This window comes from Magnolia sinica, chromosome 2 (genome assembly GCF_029962835.1).
Source record: "Magnolia sinica isolate HGM2019 chromosome 2, MsV1, whole genome shotgun sequence".
Lineage (NCBI taxonomy): Eukaryota > Viridiplantae > Streptophyta > Magnoliopsida > Magnoliales > Magnoliaceae > Magnolia > Magnolia sinica.
Window position 1 is genome coordinate 46,705,802 of NC_080574.1, and position 8,801 is coordinate 46,714,602.

The 8,801-nt window shown below is 36.4% G+C and overlaps 1 pseudogene; it reads right to left on the reverse strand.

Moving 5' to 3' along the window:
• Window positions 1-3,185: 3,185 nt before the first annotated feature.
• On the reverse strand, window positions 3,186-8,470 carry LOC131225185 (chitinase 9-like; annotated as a pseudogene).
• Between the last annotated feature and the right edge of the window lie 331 nt (window positions 8,471-8,801).

The window sequence follows — 8,801 nt, forward strand, 5'->3', positions numbered from 1 at the left end:
TTTGTCTTTTATTTTTTAGTTAGCTATGACTAGCTAATTTCTTAGCTATGGCTAAGGGGTGGAGCTGTAGTTTATTTTGATGTTTTGTTTGCTTTAATTCAAGTATATAATGAATTCATATTGATTTATGGTTTAAATAAAAGGAATATTTTTAGTTTTCTATGATTTATTGTGATCGAAATTACAGTAGATGATATGAAAGCTTTTGATATCTTCTTCTCTATTTTAGAAGTGTATGATTGCAAAATTTATGATTCACCATCATCTCTTGGGCATGGTGGATGGTTGAATTCTATGCGATTATCACAGAGATGCTTCATAAGAGAACTATGTTAATGAAAATTTTAAAATTTTGGATTTTTACTGCTTTATCATCCAATTAGATAAGATAAGATTCTAATTCCAGTTATAGCTCTTTGAATAAAGTAAGGTATCATCTTAATAGTTATGTGTGGATCCTTGGCGCTCTTTTTTTTTTTTTTTTTTTTTTTTTTTTTTTTACTACTTGTTAATCGTTATTGATTTCTCAATTATTCAGATTATTAGTTTAATCTAGTTCTTAGTTATAGTTCTAGTTTATTTCAAAAGGACACACATACAAATCCTTGTAGATTCGACCTCGGTCTTATTAAGTTATTACTCATTCCGGTTTGCAAGATTTGTCCATTTTAAATTCTGACGGTCCAGATCACCTTCATCTTTGATCGGGCCTTTTCTTGTCCATCTTGGCCATGAAACTGTCTGCGACCTACTCTACATCAAGTTGTTAATATGATTTTATTTTTTTTTTAAAACTATGTTATAGCTATTTATGTACATTCAATGTACTCTATGAATAAAGGAATACATAAAATTGAACATGGTAAAATAAGAATTGAAAGATTTTGTTGAAATTGTTCATTTAGAAAATTTTCAAAAAGCAAATTATAAATTCTTCTCTCCATCAGAATAATAGGGCCATTATGCTCATTACTAAACTTGTTGAAGAGAGGAAATATAGCCAAGTGTAGACACCCCACCCAGGCTAGCAACTTGATAAGGAATGGATGATCCTTAGGAATTAAACTTGAACCCCACACTCTATCTAAAACCATAACCATTCCCCAAGCTTGATCCAAACTCTAGCTGAACCCGAGCCCTTCTATTACCATAAACCCTAACTTAACTTGAGCCATTACCCAAGCCAGAGCATGCCCAAAATCGATCCATTTCTCGGGCCATTTTCAGGTCATAATCAAACCAATTTTGAGTCATTTTGAGCCAAATATCCAAAAAGGAGCTTTGGGCCACTCTCCGGACACGAAATAGGCCCACCAGTCAAATTGTGAGAGCAACTGTACCCGAGCGGTAATCTGACTACCACGGGCAGTAATCAGGCTACTGCCCCCTCTCGAAAAATGTGCGTGGAGCCATGTGGTAATTCGATTATTGCCTTGCCTCGACAAATGTACCCTCTCAGCACATAGTTGTTCCTTCCTCCCAAATTCAACTCTCTCATACAATCAACCCCAAAACTTACCTTATTTACCATCCTACCAAGCTCAAAAGCCTATAAGGGAATGCCATGTGGCATTACCCTTCTCTCAACCAATCATCCTTCAGCCTCTAAGGTCCTAAGAATTATCAAAAGACCATCCTAAAAGGTTATAAATTCCCTTCAATTCTCTTCATTTCGAAACCAATGATCAAGTACCAATCCACCAAAAGAGATAGATAGAGAGAGAGAGAGAGAGAAAGAGAGAGAGTAAGTGAGTGAGAGTGAGAGGGAGTGCTTGAGTTCTCAAGCTCCTATCTTTTTATCCCCCCTTTAGCCTCCTTCAGCCATCTCTTAGCCTCTCAATCCCACTTAGGTCAATCCTTCCAACCATGATGTACCTTAACATCCAAGTCATGTCAAGTACAAGCTAAAGATCATGCAATCATCACTAACATTCATATTTTATCAATCGTATCATTACTTCCATTCTCAACTCCCCCAGCTTCTTTAGGTTTCCATTGAATGTATGCTTTGTGACTTGACAGAACACTTAATCTTGTTACATTAGAAACTCATGGTAGTCTGGTCCTCTTACATGTCATTATAGCATCTCATAAATATTCTTAAATTGCATTTTTAAACATTCTTTGGACGTATGCTCTGTGGCTTGCTGAAATTTTGGACCCTGTCACATCAAAAATTTGAGTCTGCCTAGTCTCATTTTAATGCTTTGCATCCTATCATCTTATCTCCTAAGATTATCTTACCACACGAAGTAGAGACTGTACACTTGTACGGGCAGAGAGGGTGTCTAACACCTTCCCTCTCTGCAACTGAGGTCCCTTACTCAGAATCTCAGATTGCAGATCAGGAGTCAACTTAAAGCAATAGAGTCTCCGAATTCTCTAGCTTTACATATTCTGCAGGTTCTAGCTGACTGCAGGATTTTGAGTTAAGTGGCTAGTGGTGACTCCAAGTCTATTGCATCAACAATCCAAATCACCCCAAACTAAACATAAATCACCATGGGCGCTGATTTCCAGCATTCACACCAAGGTATATCTTTATTTTATCAGAGGTTAAATCGATCATCAGAAGAATAATTAGGCAAAAAAATTAAAATACATTTTGCAAAAATGAAGCTTCCATATAAGAGAAGCAAATGAAATGCTTTTATAAAATTCTCATAGAATCGAGAATGAATTTTTATTCTCTACACACCTGATCAGGAATTAGAAATTGTCACCAATCTCTGAAAAAGTTCCAATTGTTTCAAACTTTGGTTTTTGGAAATGGGATATTTATGGAATCCTTGTGAATATGATCAAACCTTATTTTATGGTATTTACATGAGATTCCTCTTTCTTATTCTTATATAAGTAAGATCTTGAGAGGGATGGCTTAGTTTATCCATGATCTATGTTTCATCTTTCTTTTCTTTTTCATTTATTTTGAGAGAGATATTGATCCATTCTCACTCTTTCCTTTTCTATTGATTCGTTTTTAATTGAGATTTATGGATCTATGAATCCGTGTCTATGTAGATCTTGTTCACCGAGTAATGAAAATGTGCAAAAGCTTTATTTGCCTCTACCATTTTTCCATTTTTGCCTATGACACTTCCACTCCCTTTGGCAGCTTGCCAGTCATGTTTGGATGGCATATGAAAAACAAGTGGGCATAAAGTGATAATGTTACCCAAGGGTCATTTTCCATTATGTATGGCTAAGATAGTTTTATTCATGCTAAGAGAAATCTCATAGGTTACATACAGAGATTTATAGCATTAGATGCACAACTCAAACTGAGATGGTAATTCATTTCATTGAGCTATAGTACTCCATTGCATTGCCGAATGGCATTTGGTTGTAGCAGTCGAGGTTGTCGCCATAGCTTAATCCCAATAAGTAGCAGAAATGCTTGTAGAACCCAATTCGGTTGTTCACCCCGCTGTCATAGCCATGCCCGCATTCGAGTCCTCCATTGATTGATGTTGGTGATGACGCCGTATCCTGGGACCCGACCCCCAGCTATGTCAGAAGCTGAAAGCGTCCACGCATCCGTGATTACATCATGAGAAGACGGTTTAATTTGGGGATTGTGGAGTCATCCAAAACCAGAAGGCAGTTTGGAATGAAATGACTGGGTCAGGGCGACCAGATCCGGGTTGCTGAGGTTATAGCCAAGGGCTTCTCCAGCCGGTCCATAGTTGTAGTTGCCGGGACATCAGATATTTAGATTACCTTAGTAAATCTTGGATCAACGGGCCATGATCAAAACCGTTACTTTTTTGTATTTGAAGCGGTGAGCGGGCCATTATTTTAAAAAAATAAAAATAAAAAAATGATAATAATAATTTTAAAAAAAGTTCAGACAATTCTAACCTTTTAATTTGTGTCACATATCATGAATAAATAAAAATCAGCAATAGCTCCCATCAATTGAGGAAATAGCTAGGATAGCCAAATCATAGCAAAATTAGGTTGAAAGCAATTCAACAGCTTAGATGTGCCACACGTGTGGTCCAAAATCTGGAGGTCTAAAAATGGCATGCCTATAGAGGAAGGTAATCAGCGCTCTTTAAAAGAAAATGGTGACGCATGTGTGAGTTTAGAAAATAAACCATTCATGATAATGGCTGCTAGATTAGCATCAACAACTAATGCACCACCAAAACTATTTGTCCGGTGGAAATGCAGTTATGAGATAATCTGATTCATGGGTCCGAACTGATATTTACAGCCTTGTTTAATATCAATACAGAATCGCTTCACCCGTTTTTTCCTCACTTGTGTTTAAAGAAATAAATAAGTAAACCAGGATACAAAACTCTATGAAGGCCAGTTTGGAACGTGGGTTTAGTGCGACCATAGTATGTAATTGCATTTGGTTGCATGTAAATTTCATCTAGTATTTGGAATTGATGGTTCCAGTAGAAGATACAATAGGATTTCAGGTGAAAACTGAAATCCACTACATCTATGAGCTGCACGTTGTTGCATGTGATTTATTCCACCGTTAGTTCATATGCACCCTTTACACATGACATTTGAGTTGCATAAGAATATTGGTGACCGGGATCAATTTTGAATTCTCGTTCATTGATTATAATTCTAGTGTCCGCTAGATGTTAGTTTCATATGAAATAAAGTTTTTTCTCAAAGGAAAATTTTAATCTCAATGATAATATTTCTAGAAATGTAACTATTGCGTAATAATGGTGCTAATTCTTCAAATTCAATGCCTCCAACTCTGAACGCGGATTGCATCTTACCCCCGCTTGGACGGTAATCTGTCCGGGCAAGGCTCTATGGGGCCCACCATGATGTAAGTGTTTTATCCATGCCGTTCAACACTTTTCCTACATAATTTTAAGCTATGAACCAAAAAATGAGGTAGCTACAACATTAAGTGGACCACACCAAAGGAAGTTGCACTAATAATGACACCCACCATTGAAACATTTCTAAGGTCCAACGTGATGTTTTTATTTTTTTTTATTTTTTTTTTATTTTACCATACAACCTAATCATAAGGTCATGTAGATGTGGATGAAGTGAAAACACAAATATCAGCTTGATCCAAAACTTCTCTGGCTCCTAAGAAGTTTTATTGGTGAACGTTCAATCCCCAGTTTGTGGTCCGCTTAAGCCTTGTACCTACCTCATTTTTTGGTTCACATATTAAAACTATCTAAAACAAGCATTGAACGGCGTGGATAAAACACTTACATCATGGTGGGCCCCACAGAGCCCTGCTCGGATGGATTACCGTCTGGGTGAGGGTATGACGCAATCCACGTCCTCCAAATCCTACCTTCTACGCAAGCCTTAATCCTATTTAAAGTGTATGTGGATTGCATGATTATTCTATCAAAGGGGACATTGCGACTAGAGGCTGCTTTGAGGGTCCCACAATTATATATGTTTTATCCATGTTGTCCATCCAGTTTGGATCATTATTTCAAAGCATGGGTTGAATGATAGAGCAGATTTAAGTATCAGGTGCACCACACCAAAGGAAATCACACTACAAGAAATGGGACTTTTACCGGCAGTCAAAAGCACCGGTAAAAGCCCCCAAAAGCGCCAGCCTTACCTTTATTGGTGCTAGACTAGCACCGGTAAAGGGGTATGTCGGCAAAGCTTCTGCCGGCGCTAAGCCACCTTTACCGGCGCTTGTCTGAGTGACGATAATTATATGCTCTTTTTCGGTGCTTGTTTTAGCTTCACTGACGGTTTTGGTGGCTGCTAGTATTTCTGAAAGAAGCACCAGGAAAAGTGAAAAAAAGGTCAGCAAAAGTCTATCCAAGCACCGGTAAAAGAATAATTTCTGGACACTTTTAATCATGGATAAGCGCCGATAAAAATCTATACAAGTGCTGGCAAAAGTCTTTGCATAGATTTGAGAGGCCCCAGTAGACCAGTAATTGTTTTTATTATATATAATTCAATTGAAACTTGTATTTTTTTAATATTTGAAACATAAAAAATGATGCAATACAATTAAAACTGAATATTAAATAAAGTTTATAGTACTACACAATAAAAAAATATATATATAATATTTATTACAATAAATTGAAAATGGTCTTGAATTAAATAAATAAATAAATAAAATAAAAATCCTTTATATGGTCTACTCCTAGCACGAGTGGCGTCAAAAGGCTGAAGTGCTTGTAGGCCTAAATTTAGGCACAATTGATTAAAATCCTGCACACAAGGAAAAAAAAAAGAGTCAAAAAGTAGCATTCAAATAGGCCTAATAGGACCCTACCTATTGACAACCCTACCTACAGCTGCACAGCCCCTATTGGTTGTCCAGTTATATGTAGAAAGGGAAGAAATTATTCCTCATTTGATCTACTTCTTGACATTATCCTAATTACTTACAGGGTAGACTGAATCAAGCAATAGATATGGGGAGCAAGTACAAAAAGGATATGATTCATGGTCTCTTTTGCAACTTTATGTACTAATGTGATATATTGTCATTCGTATGAAGCATTGAAGACAGATCAATTGAATGAAGAACCTTTTTTTCGGTTCCTACATTTGGAATTTCTTAGAATTGGGACACTTCTAACTCTAGGGGCAAAATTCCTCCGGCTTCTCGTGTCAAGACTCCATCTTCATCCTATGATCCTATTATTCTTCCCTATCTTCTTTACTTTGCTGCAACTAAAGTGAATTATCTAATTTGTGGCAATTCAAGATGGATTTCGAGTTTCAAATGGGTAGTCATATCTTATAAAGTGAACTTAATTTCCATCATGATGATTCATTGAAACCCCATAGCATTTTTATTGATTAATGTAGGGTTTTAACAATAGGGAGTGGTTTAGTCAGATGAAATGCAACAAAAAGGACAATATAACCCTATATAAAACATACTCATCCATAATTCAAAAACCTATTATGTTTCACTACTTCATTGTTGCCCTGCCTTGGGTTCAAGCAAAACTCATTTGAGAAGCTCTTCAAAAAATGTTACATGTCTTTTAGATGAATTATCAAAAGAGATCAAGTGGGAGATGCCACATACCAGATGCAATTTCTGCTTTTCTTTTGCTTGAATTGCCTTCAGCAGACCGACAAGGTCATCTCAACAGAAATCTGGGTTCAAAAGCATTGATTCCATTTCAAGAACCTGAACAATCGAATCACCTTAGATCATTAGAATGTGTCAAAAAGGAAAAAAAGAAGAACAATTTCAATATGATGCAGGCACCGACTTGTTTTGAGCAATCGTTGAAATCTATTGTGATCTCACTATCAATAAAAGACAGCAATTAAATACTTGAAAAGTCATATGAAACCCAACACTCAAATCACTACCAATAGAAAACAACAATTAAATACCAGGTTGAGAACACTCGTACCAAATCCATCATTCAAACCGTTTTCAAAAATTAAATACAAAAACCATTTACCCTAACAGATTATGTGGAAAATGGTATTAGATTATAAATCCATTACCAAACCCATGATTTAAATCAGACCCATCACTCAAATTCCATAAAAAATCAAACAACCTCTTGAAAAAGAAAACCACATTGAAATATTGAAAACCCAAACCAGAATCCATTGTTTTATATCACCTCCAACACTCAAAACTTACAAATTTCAACATGTATGGAGCTTGATCACATATGGAGCTTCTACCAAAAGCACCAAACAAATCCCCGCATGGGAAAAACGATGTTAGTAAACCTCATGTGCACAGTATTTTGAACTAATCCAAGTACACGTCTTTAATGTGTATGAATCTGTTTTTAGTGAAGAATGATGGTTTAAAAGGTGTTAACCTGAAGAAAGGATCGATAATAACAAAAAAACAATACACATATGGGAAGGAGAAATAGAAAATTGACTAGAAGTTGTTCATTAGGGTTCTTGCCACCTCCAGTTCCTGGCAGAGATTCCTGGAGCCTTTCCCGAACATTCTGCAGCATCAGCAAGTTCAAAAAATTATATAGACGTAGATGCATTCAACAACTTAATCTCCTTCTGTGTTTGAAATCTTCAACTTCAATCATATCCACCCCCAAACATGTGAGAAAAGGCCACACATGCATGCCAACTATAGTAGCATGAAGAAAAGCAGTAACAATTTCAAGTGTGGGAGCAGGGAAGTGTCTCTTTCAAAATGTAAGCATGTATAAATAGGTTGGAAGTGGGGGTAGGTGAGAGCCTGACGCAGGGATTCAAAGTAGGAGCAGCACATAGTTAAAAGGAACCTTCCACAAAGTAAAAGAAAAGAATAATTAAAATGTAGAATGTACTAAAAAGTTGTCCTAAAACTCTACCAAATGGAAGTTCCCAACCATCGAAATGTAGGGTGCATGCATATCAAAAGTTCCTGAACTACCAGAGTATCAAATAACTCCCCCTTAGTTTTACAGGTAGGGGAATCAAGTGGATTATGTGGAACTGTTGTTATCTGACTTTGTAACAAGTGTACCTGAAGTTGCTGCTTGCGTTTCACTAGCATTGCTAATAAAACTTCTCTAAATTGAACTGCAAAGGATGGAATCTGAGCAAGGTGAGAAACTAGCCTCATAGCATTGCTCTTAATCTCAATAAGTTCTTGAAACTGAACAGTTAATGAGATAAATACAATTTAATTAGTTCCTGAAATTAAACTGAAATTGGGAAATTAGCTAGAGAGAAAGTCCTTTGTAACCATAGTTTTATTAAAGAAAACCACTTAAACTTGATTCTCATAGGAGCACCCAAACTAATAGACACATCAGGAGCCCATCCCAATAAATAATTTAAAGCCCAATAAATCAACATAAATGGTTATAAGAACTTTCACCACC